This window comes from Camellia sinensis, chromosome 5, assembly GCF_055761805.1.
Source record: "Camellia sinensis isolate YWXY chromosome 5, ASM5576180v1, whole genome shotgun sequence".
In the NCBI taxonomy this organism is placed as follows: Eukaryota; Viridiplantae; Streptophyta; class Magnoliopsida; order Ericales; family Theaceae; genus Camellia; species Camellia sinensis.
In genome coordinates, this window is record NC_138965.1 from 187,074,182 (window position 1) to 187,088,498 (window position 14,317).

The following is a 14,317-nucleotide window of genomic DNA, read 5'->3' on the forward strand; positions in this document are numbered from 1 at the left end:
GGTATGTGTAAGTGATATGTGTTGAAAAACTCCTGCGGGCAGCGAAGACAAGGTTGCCGGCTGGCTGCCCGCCTGAAAGAAAGGAGTATAGGCCTAAATCTTATGGCTCTGATACCATGTAAAATAAATTGATGTATTAATCATTAATGGATTATGAAAATCCTCCATGTGAATTTCATCATTTCTTGGTCTAATGGGTTGTTCCATTTCAGCCATTAATGGCTTAAAGAAATCCTCCATACGAGTTTCATTATTTTTTGGCTTAATGGGCTATTCCATTTTAGCCATTAATGGCTTATGAAAATCCTTCATAGACATCTTATGTCCATGGTTTGACTACCTACGAATGGATTTTTCAACCCCCCCGAGTCTTATATGGAACATTATTTTTTACCATGCTTGGCTTAACAACATATTTTTTAGCCATGTTACTTTCATAAATTGGCTCTTTAAAAATAAGTTTTTTAACCCCACGAGCCATTAATGAAATCAACTATTTGCTTTTGCAATTTTTAACCATGAACAAATTCTGAAAAAATTTACCAATTTCGGCCATTTAAGTCTCAGTTAAAGACTTGGTAGTGAGAATTGACAACTCATCATTCCATTGGTGAATTTTCATATCAAGTTGATGAATTTCTCCAATTAAATGGTGTCTTTTTTCTTCCACCAAATAATATTGTAAGGGATGAAAGTTTATTTCATCAAGAAAATAGATCTCTTCTTAGAGATCCAAAATTTTTTGTTTATACCAAAAGATTTCATCTAGGCTATTTGAAATGGACGAATCTAATTCATTTTTCATTTCTTACACTTGACATCCCTTTGGTGCTAAAAATTGTTGACTTATTTTTCCTGTGAAGGAAAATATCATAAATGTGAGAAAGCCAGTAAAGATTGAAAAATCCTTACATATTAAATTCAAGCCAATTATCAAGCGATTGTATTGACAGTTCTTTTGCCTCAATGAAAAGGACTTCAAAATTACTAAGTATAGAGAAAAGAAAAATTAAAAGAAAAAGGAAGGAGGCGGGAAAAGTTGATTGAGTGAACAATCGAGGTGATTGAGTGAACAATCAAACTAACTATTAATTTACCTCTACTCCTGTGTTTCGAAAAGTAAGTGCATAAAATTAATCTTTACTCCTATGCTTCGAAAATGAAGTGCAGGAAATATACATGGCAAGAAAAATATAAATCAATTGTCTTTTATTTGAGTTATGGATCCTTTACAATATAGCCATGTTTATAGGCAAACATTTGTAAGAAAAAACTACCTACTCTTCCACTTCCTCCGTTTCATACTCCATGATCTTTCATAACTTCCTTCAACCTTTATTTCATGCTCTATGTTCTCCACTTTATTCTCCATCATCTTTTCACATTTCATAACTTCTCATAACCTCCAAATGAGTAGGAGGGTGCCACATGTCCTACAATTATATAAATAATAAATAATAAATAATAAAATTACAGATTTATGGTGCCAACAAATTCATATTAGCATTGTAACTAATTTTTAATTTCTTGTAAAAAACACAAGAAAATACAGAAAAAATTGAATGTGTGAATTATCTATAACTAAACTTTTAAATTTTTCTATTTTTTCCTTACAAAATTTTCATTTTAATCAAATGTTGGTAAGAAAATATATTTTTTTTTTATTTCTTTTCTTTCACTGTATTTTCTTTCAGTTTCACTTTCTACTAAATTTGCTGCCAAGAAAATGATCTATCTCTACAAAAATCTCTCACAAAAATATCATTTCATAAACTCTGACCGGTAAGATTTTAGCGTTACAGAGTAGGTAAATAGACTTTTACTAGTCAGAGTCTATGAAATGGTGTTTTTGTGAGGATGTAGCATGACTGTTTTCTTCCGTCTCACTCTGTCCCACGTCTTTTGTCCTGTACCGCACAAGATGTTTCCACTTGATGAAAAAGTAGGACGTGGATGGATTTTGCTTTTCCTACCTCGTAATACCCGACCTCACCTTGATTATATTTATTAAATATATGTATATATATAATATAATTATATTTTTTTATTATAATAAAATATTATACTTAATATTAATTTTTACTCATTTATTTATTTTTTATCTTATATCTTGTAATTCTCATTAAGTATAAATAATTATCCATAATATATTATACTATTTATAATTTTTATTAATATTTTTATTTTTCAACTTATAAAATTAACTTGTCTTCTATTTCGTTCTGCCCCACCACTCTCGATTTTCTTCGTCTACGATATGATATGGGGCGAAGAAGGATTACTACAAAACTTGCCCCAAATTCTACGTGTGACCATCCCTAGTAACAATAGATTTGGAGTAAAAAATTACAACTAATTTAACTTTTTTTAAAATTACTAAAAATAAAATTTGCAAAAGTAATTACAAAAAAACTAATTAGGCCTAACCTAGTTGGCCACCATAATTCTTTTAAATGTTTAGTCCAAAAGGAGAGGTCATGGGTTTAACTCTCTCTAAGGAGAAATTGAATTATGAGACAAGCATTTGGTGTTTAAGAGGCAAACACTTGGTGATTTGCAAACGTAGAGAGGCTAACTTCCATAGGATGCTAATCTAACAACGAAAAATTGACTTTTGTTCCATTACAAAGAATATGCTTCTATTTTACAACAGAATCAGCCAATTACACCTTATTCCTCAAAAAAATTTAATCTTATTTCCCAATTTTATTCTTATGTAAATTTATTAAAAAGACTCAAAACCCTAAAAAAATGTAAACCTTATTACTAACCTCCACCACCTACCACGGCTACCCACCTCTGGCACCGAAGCCACACTCTCTCCTACTTGTCAACACCTATTTCTCCCACTCTAGAACCATCACAGCCCCCCCCCACCTCACGAACCATTCCAACTCACCCCATTCAAACCATCAATTATATGTTGGAAAAAAATGGTTTAATATAGGCATCTTTTTAAGCCCAATTATAAGTGGGCCCTAAACGTTGTTTGGGGTGGGTCCGAAGAGGTGAAGTGTTCCTTGCCGCGTGGCAAGTCACACGGTGAAATCGGAACGTCAAAACCATTTATGAGTGAATGGGAAGTTGATATCGTTTTCGGGTCTAATATTAATTTTTTAGATAAAATTCATTTGAATTTTTTCAATAAAAATTATTGTGGGAATTTAATTTAATTCAAAATTCAAATTTTGGATTCCTAAGTGGTTTCCTAAATTTTGTAATTGTGGGAATTTAATTTAATTCTAAATTCAAATTTTAGTTTCCTAAAGTTTGTACCTTTTCTTTTATTGATTAAACTATTCAAATAGTTTAATAATATTTTTCCAAACAGTTAGTACACACTGTTCCACTTAATGGCTTGTTTGATAAAACTATTTAAATAGTTTAATAATAAAATATTTCCAACAGTTTTGCACTTGGTCTCTAACGGTACATTTTTCAAAGTTTGAAAAATTGTTTCTAGCAACGGTCAGCTCTTTTTTTTCAAACTGTACCTGTTTGGATTCATTTGGACCTGTTCGGGTCAAATATTTGGCTATATATACAGCCTTTTTCCAGCAGTCTGGAGCATGAAAAAATTCAGTCAGATTGTTGTCTTTTTGCTATCCTAAATTCTGCATTTTTTTTGCATTATTCTTCATATTAGTTTTAGAATAAATTTCAGAGAGTTAGAACACAGGTTTGGTTCGCCGAACAAATTGTTTGGAGTACTACTACAATTTGTGAAGATCATTGTATCCTGGGAGATAGACGCCACTCAACCGTAAGTACCGTAGCGGGGCGAATCTGTCTTAAGGACAGAGTGTCACACACTTGACTTGGTCTTTAATTATCTATTCGGTTCAACAAAATAAATTTTGTAAGTTTTATTTTATTTTGTTTGAATTATTTCAAGTTATTTTATTTTACATAGAAGATTGTTCCAACAATCTTAAGACAGATTCGAATTATTCTGTTTACAGAATTTTTCGTTTGTTTCCTTTTTCCATTCTTCGTTTATAGAAAATTATTTTCTATGGATTTACAAAATAATATTCTGGTTGGAAAAATAAATAATGATTATATGCTATTTGACAGATAGTAGTAATATACTGTCTATTTTCTTTGACAACTAGTAGTATGATACTGGTGTCATTAACAATTCAGAATATATTTTTGTGGAATTTTGTCAGAAAATTAATTTTGGTTTAAGAATTTATTTTCTGAGTTTTCATTAATTAAAATTCTGTTTCAGTATTTTAATTATTGGAGTGTTACAAGAGATTTAATTTTCTGTGTGAAATTAATTTTGTTAAATAATATTTTATTTTATTTCCAAATTAATTGAAAAATAAAAGTTATATTCTTATTTCTTTTATTTTACAGAATTTAATTTCTTGTGTGGAATTAATTTGGTTAAATAAAATTTTATTTTATTTTCAAATTAATTAAATAATAAAAGATATATTCTTATTTCTTTTATTTTACAGAATTTAATTTTCTGTGTGGAATAATTTTGGTTAAATAAAATTTTGTTTTATTTCCAAATTAATTGAAAAATAAAAGTTATATTTTTTATTTCTTTTATTTTACGGAATTTAATTTTCTGTGTGGAATTAATTTTTTTAAATAAAATTTTATTTTATTTTCAAATTAATTGGAAATAAAAGTTACATTCTTGTTTCTTTTATTTTTTACAGAATTTAATTCTGTGAATTTGGTTTAATTTTTTGTGTAGTGTAAATTCTAATTATAATTTTGTTTTATAAATTAGAATTGATGGCTACTAAAACTAATGCCCAAACAATTACAACTGTGGTGGCTGCAATGACGCCAACCCCCTCTCCTGTTGTAACAGTGCCGGTAAATCACGGTGAAAAGCTAGAGAAGTTCTCAGGAACTGACTTTAAAATATGGTAATAGAAAATGTTGTTCTATGTTACAACTCTGAACATGGCTTGTTTCCTCCGTGAAAATGCTCCTATCTTGAAAGAGGATAAAACTGATCGGCAAGTGGTTGCTGCGGTTGATGCTTGGAATATGCCGATTTCCTTAGCAGGAACTACATCTTGAACGGACTTGACAACACATTATACAACGTCTACATTCCTATCAAGACAGCAAAGGAACTTTGGGAGTCTTTGGAGAAAAAATACAAAATGGAAGATGCCGGCTCAAAGAAATTTGTGGTTGGCAGATTCCTGAATTTTGTAATGGTTGATTCAAAAACTGTGATCAGCCAAACTCAAGATTTCCAACTCATTTTGCATGACATTCACGCAGAAGGCATGTCTCTCAGTGAATCCTTCCAAGTTGCAGCCTTAATTGAAAAATTAGCAAAAGGCTGGAAGGAATTCAAGAACTACCTCAAACACAAGCGCAAAGAAATTTCTATGGAAGAATTAATTGGGCGTTTGAGGATTGAGGAGGATAACCGAAATTCTGAAAAGCGGGCTGGTAAGCATCTTATGGAGTTTAAGGCAAATGTGGTGGAACATGCTTCAAAAACCAAGAAACAAAAGTCTTCTCGGGAAAGTTCATCACAAGGCTCTAAAGGGGGGGAAAATAAAAACTACAAGTTCAATGGTAAATGTTATATCTGTGACAAAGAGGGACATCGGGCCAAAGATTGCCGTAGCAAAGGTAAAAACAAAAGAATAACAAGCAAGAAGCCTGCTCAAGCCCATATGACTGAAGTGGACAAGATTTCTAATGGTATAGATGACATCAATCTTTCTGCAGTTGTTTCCGAGGCCAATCTTGTCGAAAATCCTAAAGAATGGTGGGTGGACACTGGTGCTACTCGCCATATTTGTGCCGACAAAAAGATGTTCACATCTTATTCTTCAGTGGATAATAGTGAACAACTTTTTATGGGCAACTCCTCAACTTCCAAAGTTGAAGGACGAGGAAAGATTGTACTCAAGATGACATCTGAAAAGGAACTCACTCTCAATAATGTGCTGCATGTACCGGATATTCGCAAGAATCTTATTTCCGGATCTCTGTTGAGTAAGAATGGGTTTAGGCTAGTATTTGAGAGTGATAAATTTGTACTTACTAAGAAGGGGATGTATGTAGGAAAATGTTACATGTTTGATAGCCTTTTCAAATTAAATGTAATGACCGTTGTACCCTCAGTTATTAATAATACTACATCTTCTTCTTACTTGCTTGAATCTTCAAATTTATGGCATGATAGATTAGGACATGTTAATTATGGATCTTTGCGTAGATTAATTAATATGAAATGTTTACCTAAATTTGACATTGATTCAAATCATAAATGTGAAATTTGTGTTGAGACAAAATTATCTAAAACTCTTTTTCATTCAATTGAAAGAAATACGGAACCACTAGAATTAATTCATAGTGACATTTGTAATTTTAAATCAATTCAAACCAGAGGTGAGAAAAAATATTTTATCACTTTTATAGATGACTATACTAGATATAGTTATGTTTATTTAATTCGAACCAAGGATGAAGCTTTGGAAACTTTCATTGAATATAATAATGAAGTTGAAAATCAACTTGGTAAGAAAATCAAGAAAATTAGAAGTGATAGAGGTGGTGAATATGAATCATCTTTTGATGAGTTTTGTAAAGAATATGGAATAATTTATCAAACAACTGCTCCTTACTCACCTCAGCAAAATAGAATTGCTGAAAGAAAAAATAAGACTTTAAAAGAAATGATGAATGCCATGTTAATAAGTTCTGGATTACCTCAGAACTTGTGGGGGGAAGCAATACTTTCTGCAAATTATATACTTAATAAAGTACCCTGAAAGAAAGTGAATCAAACACCTTATGAATTGTGGCATGGAAGAGTACCATCCTACAAATACTTAAAAATGTGGGGGTGTTTGGCTAAAGTGGCTATTCTTAGTCCTAAAAAGACTAAGATAGGTCCTAAGACCATTGATTGCATTTTCATTGGTTATGCCAAGAATAGTAGTCCATATCGGTTTTTGATTCATAAATCAAAACATTCCGAAATGCATGTAAATACTATTATTGAATCTCGGAATGCATCTTTCTTTGAACATGTATTTCCAAATAAGATTGGACAAGAGACTAGTAACAATAAAAGATCTCATAATGCTATTACTAGTCAGAATCAAGAACATGATCAAGAACAAGAGTTAGATCAAAATAAGGAAGAGGAACTTAGGCGTAGTAAACGTGTTAGAACCTCAAAATCTTTTGGTCCAGATTTTCTAACATATTTGTTAGAAAATGAGCCTTTAACTTTTAAAGAGGCTATCTCCAGTCCTGAAGCTCCTTTATGGAAAGAAGCTGTCAACAGTAAAGTTGAATCCATCTTGCAAAATCATACTTGGGAATTAGTGGATTTGCCACCAGGTTGTAAACCTCTTGGGTACAAGTGGATTTTCAAAAGAAAATTGAAAGCGGATGGATCAATTGACAAATACAAGACAAGACTTGTGGTCAAAGGATTTAGACAAAAAGAAGGTCTTGATTACTTTGACACATACTCACCAGTTACTAGGATAATATCCATTAGAATGCTAATTGCTATTGCTTCTCTATACAATCTAGAAATTCATCAAATGGATGTGAAAACCGCTTTCTTAAATGGTGAGTTAAATGAAGAAATTTACATGGAACAACCAGAGGGTTTTTCTGTTCTAGGAAGAGAAAAGAAAGTGTGTAAATTGGTTAAATCATTATATGGTTTAAAACAAGCGCCAAAGCAATGGCATGAGAAATTTGATAAGGCAATGATGTCAAATGGATTCAAAATTAATGAGTGTGACAAATGTGTTTATATTAAAACACAGACAAAGGTTATGTCATTGTATGTCTTTATGTAGATGATATGCTCATCATAGGTAGTAATAATGATATGATTAAAACTACTAAGAAAATGTTGAATAAACATTTTGACATGAAGGACATGGGCATTGCTGATGTAATTCTTGGTATGAAAATTACCAAAGCATCAGAAGGTTATGCTTTGTCACAATCTCATTACATTGAGAAAATACTTGACAAATTCAGTAAAAATGATAATCATCTTGCTAGAACACCTGTAGATGTTAATTTGTATCTTTCTAAGAATGTACAGGAAAGTATTTCTCAATTAAAGTATGCCCAAATTATTGGAAGCTTAATGTACTTGATGAACTGCACTCGCCTAGATATAGCTTATGCAGTAAGTAAATTAAGTAGATATACGAGTAATCCGGGAGTAGAACACTGGAAAGCAATTATAAGGGTTCTTAGATATCTTCGATTTGCTCGTAACATTGGGCTTAATTATACTAGATATCCAGCAGTACTTGAAGGATACTGTGATGCAAATTGGATATCAGATACTAGAGACTCAAAATCCACTAGTGGGTATGTTTTTACTCTTGGTGGGGCAGCTGTATCGTGGAAATCTTCCAAACAGACTTGCATTGCTAGGTCCACTATGGAATCAAAATTCATAACTTTAGACAAAGTCGGGGAAGAGGCAGAATGGCTTCGTCACTTCCTTGAAGATATTCCAATATGGCCAAAACCGGTGCCTGCTATATGCATACATTGTGATAGTCAATCAGCTATAGGTAGAGCACAGAGTCATATGTATAACGGTAAGTCTCGACATATTCGTCGTCGACATAATACCATAAGACAACTACTCTCTAATGGAATTATTTCCATTCATTATGTGAAGTCTAAAGACAACATAGCGGATCCACTAACCAAAAGGTTAGCAAGAGAGTTAGTTGAGAATTCATCGAGGGGAATGAGACTTAAGCCTATTAAATAAGAGTTACCACAACGGCAACCCAACCTAGTTGACTGGAGATCCCAAGATCTAGGTTCAAAGGGATAACCGAGTTATGAATGACTTAGAAAGATCACAGGGGAGTCTAGCTCCTACCCATTTCTTTGATTAAATGGTGATGTCTACAACATTTGAGGTTAAGTAAAATTTTAATGATTCTTATATCTAGGTAAACCTAGTGGAGTATGGCAGGATACTCTTCATAAAAATCACCTATGTGAGTGTGAACTGGGCCGGTTCTATGAGATTTGCGAAGGGCTACAATTTTCTAGAGCACTCATGAAAAACCAGGTTGTTCGGGGCCAAAATAAATACAATAGTGAGAACTAAACTGTGTCTGGGAATATACTGTGTGAGTTCTATTGTCTTGGTTTACACAAACAGCTGAACAGTTCAAGACATCATGTTCACTGGTTAGCTAGTAAATCCGATAGTGTCTCACAAGGGAAGGTTCAAAGCGAAAAGCTACCTATCCTTTGCAGAATATTACCAATTTTTGTACTCTCTGTAATTAGATCATGTTGTTGCATTTTCTCTCCGTCAAATTCCATTCATATGGGGGATTGTTGGAAAAAAATGGTTTAATATAGGCAAATTTTTTTGCCCAATTATAAGTGGGCCCCAAACGTTGTTTGGGGTGGGTCCGAAGAGGTGAAGTGTTCCTTGTTGCGAGGCAAGTCACACGGTAAAGACGGAACGTCAAAACCATTTATAAGTGAAGGGGAAGTTGATGTTGTTTTCAGGTCTAACATTAACTTTTTAGATAAAATTCATTTGAATTTTTTCAATAAAAATTATTGTGGGAATTTAATTTAATTCTAAATTCAAATTTTGGGTTCCTAAGTGGTTTCCTAAAGTTTGTAATTGTGGGAATTTAATTTAATTTAATTCTAGATTCAAATTTTAATTTCCTAAAGTTTGTACCTTTTCTTTTATTGATTAAACTATTCAAATAGTTTAATAATATTTTTCCAAACAGTTAGTACACACTGTTCCACTTAATGGCTTGTTTGATAAAACTATTTAAATAGTTTAATAATAAAATATTTCCAACAGTTTTGCACTTGGTCTCTAACGGTACATTTTTCAAAGTTTAAAAAATTGTTTCTAGCAACGGTCAGTTCTTTTTTCAAACTGTACCTGTTCGGATTCATTTGTACCTGTTCGGGTCAAATATTTGGCTATATATACAGTCTTTTTCCAGCAGTCCGGTGCATGAAAAAATTCAATCAGATTGTTGTCTTTTTGCTATCCTAAATTTTGCATTTTTTTTTGCATTATTCTTCATATTAGTTTTAGTATAAATTTCAGAGAGTTAGAACACAGGTTTGGTTCGCCGAACAAATTGTTTGGAGTACTACTACAATTTGTAAAGATCATTGTATCCTGGGAGATAGACGCCACTCAAACGTAAGTACCGTAGCAGGGCGAATCTGTCTTAAGGACAGAGTGTCACACACTCGACTTGGTCTTTAATTATCTATTCGGTTCAACAAAATAAATTTTGTAAGTTTTATTTTATTTTGTTTGAATTATTTCAAGTTATTTTATTTTACACAGAAGATTGTTCCAACAAATTATTCTTTTCTTCTCTCTCTCTCTCTCTCTCTCTCTCTCTCACACACACACACACACACACACACACACACACACACACACACACACACTGAAAGGACATCTATTTGTCCAAGTCTTACTTTTATGTTTATATGTCAAAATGTCACTTATTTGTACACATATCATTTATATGTCCAATTATGTGTCTAAATGTCACCTATCTGTATATGTGTCACCTATTTTTTTTTTTTAATCTATTTGTCCAATATCACTTATCTGTATACATGTCATATATTTATCTAATGTCACCAATATGTCTACAACACTACCATTGGCCGACACTACCAACCATTGATGACTTTTACGATACCAATGACTTTTGGGATGAATTTTCAATGCATATCCTTATCACTAAAAAAAATAAAAAATAAAAAAATTAGACCAAATATCATATGATGCTATAAGCATAAACTTTTCACTAAGTAATCATTTTTTAAAAGCATCCATAATGGAATCATTAGTGATTGTGTATGTGTCCGTCGTTAAAAATTCGGCCAATAAGAGAAGTTATTTGATAGTCTTATTTTAGGTATGTTCAAATGATATTTTAAGGTTGCAGAGGGTCAAAAAAGTAAACCCCAAATTAACTATGGACCTAAGCGCTGGGGTCACCCCTTTAAGGTGACCAGGAATGAGTAAAGGAGCATGGGCTAAAGCCCAAGGAAAGTGGGCCAACAGTGGGCCGAAGCAGGTCCGACCCGCCAAGGGTCCAAATAGACTCCACGAAGGAAAACGCCTAAGTCAAGTTGCAAAGGCAACACATGCAGCGGGAAAGTTGCTAAGACACTTTGCCTCAGTGCCGCCATTCCTAATATTTTCGGTTCCGCTGCCATCCAAAGTTGCTAAGGGAAAGAAAAAGCAGACGCAACTAAGTTGCAGAGGAAACACTTGCGATGGCCAAGTTGCGGGGGCACTTTGTCCCAGCGCCACCATTACAAGTAATATCGGTACCGCCACCATCTCAAGTAATGTCGGTACCACAGCAATTTGAAGTTGCTGATGGAAGGAGAAAACCGAAGCAACTAAGTTGCAGAGGCAGTACTTACAACGCCTAAGTTGCGAAGGCATTCTGTCGGCGCCGCCATCTCTAATATTGTTGGTCCTGCCGTCTAAACTCGTCGCGGGAAATGGTTACCACAGCAACTACGACCGCAGCAACGAAGTTGCAGAGAGAATATTCTGCCAAGATGATAGTAGCCTTTGAGAGAGGCTTCCCTCTGCAAGTAGAGACTAATGCTTGGCGCTGATAGTAGGCCTCAAGGCATTACTAGCCTAGGGCTGATAGCAACCCCCAAATTTTATTTAACTTGGCGCTAATAACAGGCCCTAAGACTTACTGGTTAGAGCTGATAGCAGGCCTAGAGATACTAGTTTACCACGGCGATCCTGCGAAGATGGAAGCATGGTAGCCCGAGCATAAGAGACTCCATTTCCATTACCCAGGTCATGGACCTGCCTTTGTCGCACAGGCAAGACTAAGGAAGCCCCCTTGGGCTTGGTACTAAGGCACATCATGGCTAATAGCAGGCTTGGTTGTGGCCTTCACCCTGGGAAGGTAGGGAGTTTGTGGTTAGGTGGCTAAGGGTGGAGGTTTCGCTAAGGTAAACACAAACATAGCCGATAGCAGGCTAATAGAGTGCTGAGAATACATGTACTGGCCAAATAGAACTGAGAAGACGAGTGCAGCGGCAAAGTTCAACGCTGCAAGTGCACTTGCTGAGGTTCAGGCTGAGAAGGCAATTACAAAAGCAAACACTCTCGCTGCAACTGCACTTGCTGAGGTTCAAAAGGGAGTTACAGCGCCAAACACTCTTGTCGCAACTATGCTCGCAGAGGCTCAAAAACATAGTTGCGGAGGCAAACAGATAGTACATAGAATATGCAGAGGGACACGTGACACCTTTAGCATGGTGACTCAAGGCAGAATATTCCATGCAATCTTCTAGGACATATGTCTTCTCTCTATTTGGCCACCTGGTGTCCTATTGGCACCAAGGAAAAGCCTATAAATATGACCCATTTCCCAAGGTTCAAATAAAGGAATTTGGGGATTTGGGGGAGATGCTGCCCATTTGTGCACTGCCATATATTTCTTCTTAAGCTACTTGATTCACCCTCATCCAACTACACACTCTCCAACTGCCCGGACAGTTACTGCTGCTCACTTTCCAGCCATTCCACCATTGTTGGACCATTAGCATAGTTTTACCTCTCTAATCACCCCTCTAACATTGAATCACCTTACAAAGGTCATGATTGGTTCACAAGATTAATAGTGAATGTATTAATAATTTCATTAAATTAGTGTGGTATTCATTATCCAATTAGATTAGTAGGATAAATTATCCCATTGTCTATTTTTTGATTTCCATTGAATAAAAAAACATATGAATGTAGAATTACAACTATATTTATCTTCTTTTCCAATCTTACCCTCCATCAATATTTCTTCACAATCTTTACTTTATCAAAATTTCTTCATAAACGTGGTTTTGAAAAAAATTATAAATAAATAAATAAAAGCAAAATAAAAATACAAAATAGAAAGGTCATGTTTGGTTTGTTTTTAATTTTTTTTTTTAAATATAAACTAATTTGATAAAATAAATATCACAAAATATTTTTAAATTTTGAAAAATTATTTTTAGCCTTCTAAAATATAAAATTATATAAAAATAATAAGTGTTAATGTTTAGTTAAGGGTAAAAGAGTCTTTTTATTTTATTTCCCAGTTTAGGATATATAATCTCACTCCTATCCCATTACTAATAATCCTATAAATTTGTTGGATTAATTATCCATTAGATTAATAATCATAAAACAAAATTTCAAAATAAATACAGGATTATTGGACCCATAGATTAATAATCTCAATCTCATGCCCTAATCCTGTCAATCAAACATACCCTAAGAGTATTGTAATTAATAGAAAAAGTGAAATTACTATTTTGTGTTGGTCATGAAAAAACAACTGGAGATATGACATTTAATAATTGATAAAGACATTGCCAAGTAATACTGATAGGCCATCTAATAATTTTTTCAATAAAATACACAAATAACATTGCAATAGGAGAAGTTATTCATTGGTCCTGGGTACAATCATGTGGTGCATTAGGTGTGTTTTATTTAGTGGAAGAAATGAGATTTATGATTTTATATCAAGTAATCAGAAAACATAATGAGACATTAAAATTTGTGATTGGTCACAAATGCGATCACATAATGTCTCATGCCTACCCAATAATTTTTCCTCTAATTGAGGAATATTCTATAATACATATATAAATCAAGGAAATTCTATGATTCATATATAAATCAATCGCTATCAAAAATTAGGCAACCAAGGGCATCGCAATAACATTTTATGTCACTTTTGACAGCTTTGCCACCTCAAAGGATTAAACAACATGCAAACAAATGACTAATCTAATAAATAAATGTAAGTCAGTCAAAAATGAGCACTAATAAGTCATAATTAATGAGCTTCCCATAGCCTTTTGGTCAATATTCATAATAACTAGTAAATAAATTCTTTGCATCCTTTGTTCACAAAGTTCCGTATAAAATCATATAATTGTATCTCCTCTATCTAGAGGTAAATATATATTTCACGCCAACTTGTTTGGTCATATAAAGATGGCCACTCAGATCAATCGTTTATTTTTGAAATTAATGGGCTAATAAATCAAATTTAAATATTTTTAAGTTTAAAAGATATTTATCTATTCAAAATTTAGTTATCAATCCATTTGTTCAAAGTTTAACTATATATTTATTTGTTCAAATATTACCTATCTATTCAAAATTCACTTATTTATACAAATAATATATATATATATATATATATATATATATATATATATATATATATATGTGTCTCATCTACCTGTCTAACTATATACCTATTTGTCACCT